We start from the raw sequence: 11,515 nt of genomic DNA, 5'->3' as shown, positions 1-11,515 counted from the left end.
CATACTTGCTGAGACTGAGGTAACCTCCTTTTACCCACACCTAAGAGCCTGGGAGTTTCCTTTTGTGTCCAATAAGGGCTAATCCTGGGTGGTCTATGGCTGCCTGTCCGCAAGGTCACAGGAGGACCTGACCGCCACCTCTTGTTGCTTTCCTGATGGCTCCCTTGGTCTCCTGCAAGTTCTCCAATGCCGTCTCAGTCCTTGTTCAAGTCTACGTTTTCTGGAGAGAACCCTTCTTGGCACTGTCACCCTCTGTCGAGATAACTGTCCTCCAAATCTCCAGTCCCCTTCTCTAGCCACCCCTAGAAATACCTCTTGGGAGCCCGCCTCTCCAGGCTGTCTGAATTCCTTCTGGCCTCTCAGTCCCTGGATGCTGAGGGCCGCTCCCGTTCCCTTCCTCAAGTCCTTACTTTGCTTGGCTTCAGGCACTTGCAGTTTTGTGGCCTTTTAAAGTCCCACGGTTTTCCTTCTGCCTCTCCAGATGCTGCTTCTCCATCCTTCACTTGATTTCCCTGCCTTGAATGTAGAGATGCTCATGACAGTGCCATGGGCCACTTTCCTCCTCTCACCCCATTGCTCCCTGGGGAATCCCACCCATCTCAGGGCTCGTGGGTCTGTTTCTCACTGACCACCCGAGTCCACCCCTCCGACAAAGGCCTCCCCTGAGCTCCGGGCTCCTGAGCAAATGCACTCTGGACATCCGTCCCCACGTGGATAGCCTGCAGACATCATCACACCGTGGCTGCAACTGAGCTCTTGAAAACCTTCCCGAGGCTGGCATGGTGGCTCTCGCCTGTAATCCCAGCGCTTTGAGAGGCTGAGGCGGGTAGATGGCTTGAGCCCGGAAGTTCAAGAGCAGCCTGAGGAACACGGTGACACCCAGCCTGTAGTAAAAACACAAAAATTAGCCAGCTACTAATATAGTCCCAGCTACTAAGGGAGGCTGAGGCAGGAGTACAGTCCCAGCTACTAGGGAGGCTGAGGCGGGAGAATAGCTTGAACCCGGGAGGTGGAGGTTGCAGTGACCCAAGATGACACCACACTGGACTCCAGCTTCGGGGAGAGAGCGAGATTCTCCCTCAAAAAAAATAAACAGCGAAAAATAGAAAAGTTAGCCGGGCGTGGTGGTGGTGCATGCCTGTAGTCCCAAGTACTGGGGAGGCTGAGGCGGGAGAATGGCCTTGAACCCGGGAACCGGAAGTTAGAATGAGCGGAGATGGCGCCACCTCCACTCCAGCCCGGGCAACAAAGCGAGACTTGTCTGGAAGAAAAAGGAGAGCGAGGAAAACACCCAAGAACAGAAGTAACCGTAACCGCAGATAACGGTGAAGACCAAACCAAATTGCTTGCTAAGTTACTGTTTGGCTTTCTTCACGTTTTAACTGCGGGAGTCTTGAAACTTAGCAACACGCCCCGAAGCTTCTCTCGGTGTGTCAGGTTCCCAGCAAGCAATACGTGGTTGAAGCCTCAAACAGGACAACACAGCAGCCCTTCCCCTGGAGAGGCTCGCTGACCGCCAAGCAGAGCGAGGCACAAGCACAGCAGCGTCCGCTAACGAGACAGCAGAAAAGACCACAGGAAAAGCACCGAAGGCAGCTCCGCGAGCCAAGCCAACTTTCACCGTCTGTTGTTAGGCACAGCGCACTTTTCCCCGAGGGGATACACCGTCCCTGGACGGACCGCAATACCAAGCCGATGCGCGGAGCGGACGGAGGAAGCTCCCGTTCCTTCACCCGGCTCCAAAAATCGACTGACTCTGACAGCCCGTCCTCCGGCGGAGGACGGGTATCAGCTGTCACCCCGACAACGACAAGAACAGCCACCACGCATACCTCTATGACGAGACAATGACAAGAACAGACACTACGCAGAGCGCTCAGCCGTAAAGGCCGACACGTCGCGCGCGCGCGCGCGCGGCCGGCGCGCAGGCCACAGGACACATTGGTCCACTCACCCTCAGCTCACGGTAAGAAAAGTCATCGTCAAGTAAAAGAAACCCTCTCTTCCCTACCTTCACACGGTACTCCTTGTGACAATTTGCAACATCGTGTAAGTAATAGCGTTACAAGTTTCGGGGGATATTTACTTTCTCTTTTTGCTCCCATAGCTCCCGGGCGAAACAGCCATTTTAAATTTGCATGCCCCGCCCCACAGGCGCCGAGCTCCTTTCTCCCCGCCGGCTCGCCTGCCAGGGAACCGGAAAGCGCTTGTTAATAATCCCTGGGATCGTGGGAAAGCTCCTTCCGCTTCTAGGCCCTTCAATAGGAAAAGCCCAGAACGAAAAAGACAAGAAGAGTTCTAGGAGGCTTTTCTTTCCAACATCTCTCTCTTTCTCTCCTCTTTCTCCCCTCCCCTCCCCTCCTCCTCTTGTTTCTCTCTCTCTCTCCCCCTCCCTCCCTCCCTCCCTCCTCTTTTTCAGTCCTGACCTAGCTGGCTTCCAACATTTCTTTACACATTTTTTTTCCCCACACATAACGTTGAAAGAATTGTTGGGTGAGCACCCGTGTTGCCACCCCCCGACGTCACCTTGCTGGACTTGCTTCGTTCTATGTGTTACAGACATGTGATGACATCTTTTGTGTCGCTGAGCGCAAGGAGACAGTTACTTACGTCTCCGCCCCCCTCGCCGTTTCTCGACCGTCTGGCCCGGCGAGTTTTCGAATCGAACAGGCGACGGCGCAGCCGGGGGGAGGAAGCGCTCGCCCCCACAGGTTCGAGGCCTGGGCGGAGCCCTGGGAAACGGGCCCCTCCGCTTCGTGTGTGGCGCTGCGAAGCCGCTTCTGCCCGGGAAGGGGGCGAGGGGCCTGGAACGCAGAGGGAACCGCCGGTTCCGAAGCCCCGGGGTGCGCCCGGAGGACCGAGTGGCTGGGGCGGCGCGGGACGGGGGGCTGGGCGGGAGGGGCAGGGGTCCGGGAGGTGACCCCGGAGGGCGTCGGATCTGGCGGGGCCTCGTGGGCTCCCCTCCCTCAGAGGGGGCGCGCTGAGGGTGGGCGGTGGCGCCCCGAGAGCGACCACCACCCACCCTCAGAGGGGGCGCGCTGAGGGTGGGCGGTGGCGCCCCGAGCGCGACCACCACCTCCCTGGGAACGCGAGAGTTCGGACCAGTTACCGGGGCCTGGGTAGAGAAACGGGAAGGCAGCGAGGGCCTGGGCCCGGGTAGGGCACTGCGGGGGCTGAGAGGTGGCCAGATTCTGGCTGTACTTTGAAAGCAGAGCTGACGGCCTTTGCGGAGACCTGGGATGGGGGTGAGAGAAAGGAGTGGAGGGTGACTCCAAGGGTGTAGGCCAGAGCGACTGCCGCATTCAGAGTTGGGCGAGGACTAGGTTTGTCGGTTCGGGGTTGGGGGGCTGGGGGATTGGGGGTTGGGGGTAGGGAGTCGGGGAGGGCGCGGGATGTCCTGATCGGTTTTGGAGAGGACGAGCTAGAGAGGCGGCAAGCCAGACGGCCAAGCAGAGGTGTCAGCCAGGCCGCTGGATGTGCCATTGTGGACTCCAGGCTGGGACTCTTTGGAGACCGTGGGTCTGGAGGAGCGCCTTCGAAGGATAAAGAGTGTTCGCCCACAGGCAGGACGCCCAGGAATGAGCCCCGGGGCGCTCCAAAGTCAAGGAGGCGATCCTTCTGCCTCAGCCTCCCCATTAGCTGAGACTACAGGCGCGCATCACCATGACCGGCTAACTTTTTTTTTTTTTTTTTTGGACACGAAGTTTTGCTCCGTCATCTTGGCTAGAGTCCAGTGGCGTGATCTTGGCTCACTGCAACCTGCGCCGCTCGGGTTCAAGCAGTTCTGCCTCAACCTCCTGAGTAGCTGGGACTACAGGCATGTGCTACCACGTTCGGCCAATTTTTGTGGTTTTAGTAGAGACGGGGTTCACCATGTTGGCCAGGCTAGTCTTGAACTCCTGACCTCAAGTGATCCGCCCGCCTCAGCCTTCCAAACTGCTGAGATTGCAGGCGTGAGCCACTGCGCCAGTCCCATATGCTTCTTCTTTCTTCTTTCCTTCCTTCCTTCTTTCTTTCATTTTTCTCCCTCTCTCTCTCTCTCTCTCTCTCTTTCTCTTTTGAAAAGATGGAGTCTTGCTCTGTCGCAATTTTGGCTCACTGCGACCTCCACCTCCTGGGTTCAAGCAATTCTCCTGTCTCAGCCTCCTGAGTAGCTGTGACTACAGGCGCCTGCCACCACACCTGGCTAATGTTAGTATTTTTAGGACAGACAGGGGTTTCACCATATTGGTCAAGGTGGTCTTGAACTCTTGACCTCAGGTGATCCGCCCACCTTGGCCTCCCAAAGTGTTGGGATTACAGGCAGGATCCACTGTGCCCAGCATGCCTCTTTTTATAAAAGGTATTTGGTAGAGATGGAGCATCTTGCTACAGTCTTGCTGCTCACGGTGTGGTCCCCAGACCAGCACCATTGACATCATCTGGGAGTGGGTTAGAAGTGTGGAATCACTGGCTCCAGACCTATTGCATCAGAATCTGCATGTTAACAAGGTTCCCTAGAATGCACATGCAGATTAGAGTTTGAGAAGCGTTCTGCTCTGGGACTTGATGACAGAAGGAGGGGAAATGAGGGAGGGAGAAGAAGCAAATATTTTTTGAGATCTCGACTCTCACTACCAATATCTGAAACTTGGGGACCACATGGATTCGGATAACAAGTGATATAGTTATAACTCCAGATGTCTACGCTGGTGGCGGAGTGGATTTTAGAACACTTTCTGAGGTTATACAATACAGAATCAGCAAGTTGAGGCAGAAGGGCCTGAAGGGAGATGGCCAATGTATGTGAGCAAGGCTGACGCTAAGGAGTTGAGACCGGGGATGGTGGCATGCACCTGTAGTCCCAGCACCTCAGAAGGCTGAGGTGAAGGGTCGCCTGAGCCCGGGAGGTTGAGGTTCCAGTGAGCCATGGTCAAGCCACTGCACTCCACCATGGGCCACAGAGGGAGACCCTGTCTTTTAAAAAAAAACAAAAGAAAAGAAAAAAAAGAAAAAACTCGAGGCCTTCTGTTTCTGTGATCAGGGGTGAGGTATACAGGTGGTCCCCATAGACTGGGAGACATGGTGCAAGGTTAATATTTTGTGTAAGAGAAGAGGAGTTCATATTTCAGAATCCCTGGAATGCCAGTGTGTAATGAGCAGGCAGGCCGAGAGAAGGGACAACATATGTATGTTTTTATAACGACTTAGAGGCAAATGGTTAGAGCAGCTCTGAACTGAAATCTACTCAAACATCCATCAGTGGGTGAACGGATAAACAGAACGTGACATTCAGGAATGACACACGCCACAACGGAAGAACCTCAGGAAACATGCTCAGAGAAAGACGTCAGTCAGGTGCAAAAGACCACAGACTGTGTGATTCCCTTTATGTGAAATGCCAGGAAAGGGAACTCTGTAGACATACTGATCAGTGGTTGACGGAAGGTGAGGGTGGGAGTGGGCAATGACTTTGTAGGGAGGGAAAACGTTACCTCTGTCCTCTTGGGGGTCCCTGCTGGGCCTGAGAATCAAACTGACACCAGATAGTTAGCAGGAGGAAAGCATAGATGCTCAATGTGTCAGGTGTTTTTTTGTTTGTTTGTTTTGTTTATTTGTTTGTTTTTGATGGAGTTTCACTCTTGTTGCCCAGGCTGGAGTGCAATGGCACGATGTCGGCTCACTGCAACCTCTGCCTCCTGGGTTCAAGCAATTCTCCTGCCTCAGCCTCCTGAGTAGCTGGAATTACAGGCATGCACCACCAACTCCGGCTAATTTTTTGTATTTTTAGTAGAGATGGGGTGTCTCCATGTTGGCCAGGCTGGTCTCGAACTCCTGACTTAAGGTGATCTGCCTGCCTCAGCCTCCCAAAGTGCTGGGATTATAGGCGTGACCCACCGCCCCTGGTCACTCAATGTAAATTTTACATGACACAGGAGCGCTCATAAGGAAATGAAAACCCAAGGCCATGGTCACATATGTGCATTTGTTCTGGTAATTTTCTGCCTCTCCTTCGACTTGCCGATCTTCTCTCCTGCTCTTTTGTACTGCATGGAGCTGCATAAAGGGTAGTGACTCAAATGACAGCCTTTCTTGCTGCAGTTGGTCGCAGGGCTGCCTCTGCTACTCCTCCTGTGCCTCATGGACAACAAGTTATGCTCATGTCCAAGCTACAGAGAAGTGGAGCCAGTGCCAGGGAGAAGTAGTAGGGACCCATGGCGGTGGGGTCCTTATTGGGAACAGAGTCCTTGGTGCCATTAGGGGCAGACAGTGGAAGCAAACACATATGGCAATCCTGTGTCTGCCCTGTTTCTGGAGAGGCAGATGCAGAAAGCAGGTCAGAGGGAGCTTGACTCGACAGGAAGTTGCAGGGGTTGAGGGTAGCCATTGCATATAATCAAACCTGTTACTGATTTCTTGGTATCTGGTGTCATTGTATATTTGTGTGTGTGTGTGTGTGTGCGTGTGTGTGTGTGTGTGTGTGTGTGTGTGTGTATCCCACATATATATATAATTTTTTTTTTTTTGAGACGGAGTTTCACTCTTGTTACCCAGGCTGGAGTGCAATGGCGCGATCTCGGCTCACCGCAACCTCCGCCTCCTGGGTTCAGGCAATTCTCCTGCCTCAGCCTCCTGAGTAGCTGTGATTACAGGCATGCGCCACCATGCCCAGCTAATTTTTTGTATTTTTAGTAGAGACGGGGTTTCACCATGTTGACCAGGATGGTCTCGATCTCTTGACCTCGTGATCCACCCGCCTCGGCCTCCCAAAGTGCTGGGATTACAGGCGTGGGCCACCGCGCCCGGCCAAGAAACCCTTTTTAAACTTTAACAGCCAGGGGTCAGAATTTCTCGAATCATATATTTGCATGTAGCACAGAAGATGCTCTTTTAATAAAAATCCGGAAATTGGTTGTGCACATTACGTAATAGAGAACAGTATCGGATTAAAGCAACAACGGTGACACGTAACCTTTGCCCAAAGCTTGGTAAATGTTGATGGTCACTGTGTACCTTCAGACGGCCTTGTACTCTAACAGAGAGACTGATTTCAAAACCGGGTGAAGAGAAGATGCCTGTGCCTGCCTGTGCCTGTATATTACTGTCAATGTCAATCAGGAAAGTGTGGGTTTGTTCCAGTTATTTTCTGGCTCCCTTTTACTTGCCATTTACTTCTGTCTCCTGCTCTGTTGTACTGCACAGAGCTACAGAAAGTGAGTGGGTATAACGACAGTCCCTCTTTTGCAGTTGGTCACACGGCTGCCCTGGTACTCATCCTGTGTCTCCTGTCCTCTCCCCTCCAAATCCCCCATGGCCCTCAGCTATCACCTCTGCTGATCCTGGTGGTTTCCCTGGTACCGTGAACTAAACTCTCATTCCTGAGGGGCCTGTACCCCTCGAGGCCACACCCTTCTCAGGTCAGGGTTCCTGCACTTGTCCATTCATTTCACAGGTAGACCTGGGAGTAACACGTGTCACCCAAACAGATCACCAGAGTCCACGCATGTTCCACCTGCCCTCCCTGCATACGAGCACCACCCCCTCCTGAGGATGGATCGGGGTCATTAATCCCTGCCAAGATGGCAACTGCTCCTGCCTGCTGGTCCAACCTGCCCAGTTATGGCTGTAGCTTGAAGGCTTGAAGTTCAATGGGACCCACTTGTGCTTCCACCCTTTGGTTCTTTTATTTTTATTTATTTGAGATGGGGTCTGGTTCTGTCACCAAGGCTGGAGGTGCAGTGCAGGGCTTGCTGCAGCATCCACCTCCCAGGCTCCACTGATCCTCCTGCCTCAGCCTCTGAAGTAGCTGGTGTACAGATATTTGTCACCATGAACAGGGTTCCACTACATTGCCTAGTCTGTTTCTTTTGTGCTTTGTTTTCAGACAGGGCTCCAGCTCTGTCACCTAGGCTGGAGTGGAATGGTGTGATCTCGCCTCACTGTGGCCTCCTGGGCTCAAGCCATCCTCCCAGCTGGGACTCCCAAAGTGCTGGGATTACACGCATGAGCCACTGCGTCTGGCCTGAAGACAGCCTTTAGAGAAAGAAGCAGGGGGGAGTTTTGCTGAGGACAGACAAGATTCCTGGAGTTTGGAAGGGGTGACAGATTGGGTCAGCAAAGGGAACAATTCCACTTATCATGTTGGGATGCAATTTATAGACACAAGGATGAGACCCAAAAGAGTCGGGAGAGATTTGTCATCATGGTTGCAAGGCAGCTGCTGGTGGCTGATCCTTAAAAGGACATACATACCTGGAATAGAGCCTGAAGACGCATCGGTAGCATGAAGTGCTACTTCATGCCCCGTATGTGACTAGCAGCCCTCCTGTGTATTTTATGGCACTCCTTTCTTTTTCTTCCTTTCTTTCTTTCTTAAAGACGGGAGAAAGATTCACCATCTTGGTCAGGCTGGTCTTGAACTCCCGACCTCAGGTGATCCGCCCACCTTGGCCTCCAAAGTGCTTGGATTACCGGCGTGAGCCACCACGCCCAGCCGCACTCCGTTATTTCTATCAACTACTCCACTTACTACCCTCCTGGGCAATCCTTTATCTCCGGCTCTGAAATCCCATCACTGAGGGCTGGGACCCTCATCAACACTTATCCCCTTTTCCCCACACTAGTCTGGTGCCTGGCGAGTTGAAGGCACTCGGTAAACCTCTGTGGAGGGAAGAAATGACGGATAGGCCGTGATGAGCACAACAGAGTCAATCAGAGAGGACGCAGTTATGGGCCAGGGGTGAAGGGGGAAGATCGGGCTTGGGGTGGGAGGACACCAAAGGGCAAGGGTGTCTGCCAGGTGCTCTGGGGGAAGATAGGTGTCAAGGCCGTCATTGCACATGTGCGCACAATGTTTGAACTCGAGTTCTGCTCCTGTGTGTTCCTCGATAAATAAACTGGCGGTGCCTCGGTTTTTCCTGGGCCAAAAAGAAAGTTTGTAGCTGGTACGTTGGTGCCTGCCTTAAAGTGCCAACTACTCCAGGGGCTGAAGTTTGGGAGGGGGTCCAGGCTGACGCCTGTAATCCCAGCACTTTAGGAGGCCCAGGCGGGTGGATCTCCTGAGGTCGGGAGTTCGAGACCAGCCTGGCCGACATGGTGAAACCCGATACCTCTACAAAGAATACACAAGTTAGCCAGCCGGGCGTGACTGTAATCCCAGCTACGAGGGGGGCTGAGGCAGGATAATCGCTTGAAGCTGGGAAGCAGAGGTTGCAGCGAGCCTAGATCGCATCTTTGCACTCCAGCCTGGGCGAGAAGAGCAGAAATCCATCTCAAAAAGAAGAAAGAAAAAAAAAGACTTTGGGCTTGAGCCCAGCCAGGGCAACACCACTGGCACACCATTTCCTTAGGCCAGTTCGTAACTTTCCAAACCCACTGTAATAAGCACTGAAGTTGAAAAGCCCAAAGGCCCTGTCCGTATGGCAGTATGCTTCCTACCAGTCACAGACCTCTATCATCAGCGAAGCGACGGGAAGAACCAGAGTCACCAGTTCCTCAAGACACTACGTTTATTCTGATCTTGCAAACGCGTTATGTCCCCCGAGGGGGGTGCACCGTTCCTGGAAGTACTGCAATACCAGGTCGATGCGTGGAGTGGACGGAGCAAGCTCCTATTCCATCTCCCTGCTCCAAAAATCCATTTAATATATTGTCCTCGGATAGAGGACGTATCAGATATTAAACTGATAAGAACAGATACTACACTTGATCTTAGCCAAAAGGCCGAGAAGCGATGCTGTCGCCTCCGTCCCCGCCGTCACCGTCCCACCATCATCCACATTGCAGTCGCGGTGAGAGCCCCAGCCTCGCTCCTTGCCTCATTCTCTTTGTCTCATCCACATCGCTGTTCACGCCATTACACACTCGGGCTCATTTTTTATTCTCCACGTTTTAAAAGAGAAATCTTATACCCTCGCTATTCCCGCGTTTCCGGGCTTTCCTTTCGAATTTGCATGCCCCGCCCTGTCCCCCAGGAGGCGTGATCACCTCGTTTGACTCCGCCCCCGGCCGCCTCCGCGTCAGGGGCCGGGGCTCCGCTGGGGGCGACTCCCTTGTTTGTGTCAATCCAGCCAAAAGACAGAACCGAAAGAGACCGGGGGCGCGAAGGCGAGATGGGTCTGTGGAAAAGACCTGTCGGCGGAGAGCGGGCCACGTTTTCCTGGACAAAGACGAGGTCGCAAGGCATCATCGTAAGAGGAGACCAGGCGGCGCTGGGTCTTTAGTTCGTCACCATCGGGTGGGGAGACCAGCCTCGTACCTGCTGGACGAGGGGCTCATTCCCCTCTGCCAGGCAGGAGGCTGACCATCAGATACCGGTTGTAGGGAGGCGGCGCGTGGACGGCGAGGGCCCGGCAAGGATTCTCCCCAGCGCCTGCGCCTCCCGTGGCATCTATGCACGGACCGTGTCCTGTGCCGTGTAGGGAAAGCTGCCTCTTTTCTTGGGACGCGAATTTCCTCTCACCTCCTCCTCCTCCTCCTCCTCCTCCTCCTCCTCCTCCTCCTCGCCTGGCTATTCCTGACGCAGGTTGTCAGGACTCCGCTTGGGTGTCACCCGTCCGGGAAGCCTCCCTTCATTAAGGGCCCTCCGCACTCCCCGCCTCCATATGTGACTGGCAGCCCTCCTACGTAGTTCATCGTACCCCGTTATTCCCATCAACTACTCCACTCACCACCCTTCTGGGCAGTCCTTTATCTCCCCTTCTGAAATCCCATCACTGAGGGCTGAGACCCTCATCAACACTTATCCCGGTTTCCCCGCGCTAGTCTGGTGCCTGGAGATTTGAAGACGCTCAATAAACTTTTGTGGAGCGAAGAAATGACGGAGGCTATTGGCCCTGGCAGGCGTGAAGGGGAAAGATCGGGCTCGGGGCGGCCGGGCACCAGAGGACTGGAGTGTCCGCCGGGTGCTCCGGGGGAAGACGGGCGTCAAGGCCCCCAGCAAAGCTGGGTAAGTCTCTCTGAGACACAGACTGCCGTCTGTAGCTTCTGCATTTACCTTTCCCGTCCTCCTTCCTAACACGACAGTGGAGTTGGGAGTTTATGTCTCTTTTATTTGATTTCAGAAGAGCAAGAAGGTATCATAGATCCGAGAGTGACACTCAGCTAGTCATGCTCCCCCTGCAGGATGCCTGTTGAACAAACAACCAGGTCAAAAAATATAAACTGTGCCCATCCCAATGCCAGCCTCGGGCTGAGGGGCTCTAATTCACTCAACAGCCTTAAGAGGTGGGCATTATTATTAGCCACAGCCAGGATTAGGGTGAGGCCAGTCCTCCAGGGCTGAATTTCAGAAGGTGTTTCTCCTGAACCCTTCAGTAATCAAAGTAAATAATAGTTCAATGCAATATATCTTATCGCAATTATTAGATAATCAAGACATTTATCTGGAGTGCTGAATCTTTTGGTGCTCCCTTACCTTTTTTTTTTTTTTTTTTTTTCCATCTCAGCAAGGGTTTCCCTCATTTCACTTTATCCCAGTCTCCACCCTGTCATTGTCATCTCCATTCTATTATCCTGCAAAGTACAATATGGCAGA

The 11,515-nt window shown here is 53.5% G+C and overlaps 1 non-coding gene across 1 annotated transcript; it reads right to left on the bottom strand.

The window, feature by feature from the left end:
* Window positions 1-9,523: 9,523 nt before the first annotated feature.
* LOC135273271 (U2 spliceosomal RNA) lies at window positions 9,524-9,714 on the bottom strand. Its single transcript, XR_010341064.1, has one exon. It is a non-coding gene; the product is annotated as a U2 spliceosomal RNA (small nuclear RNA).
* Window positions 9,715-11,515: the final 1,801 nt, after the last annotated feature.

This window comes from Aotus nancymaae, unplaced genomic scaffold (genome assembly GCF_030222135.1).
Source record: "Aotus nancymaae isolate 86718 unplaced genomic scaffold, 86718_ANA_hifiasm-v0.15.2.pri h1tg000705c, whole genome shotgun sequence".
NCBI classification, from domain to species: Eukaryota; Metazoa; Chordata; class Mammalia; order Primates; family Aotidae; genus Aotus; species Aotus nancymaae.
The sequence above is the reverse complement of the archived record's forward strand: the minus strand, read 5'-3'. Positions and strand labels throughout refer to the sequence as shown.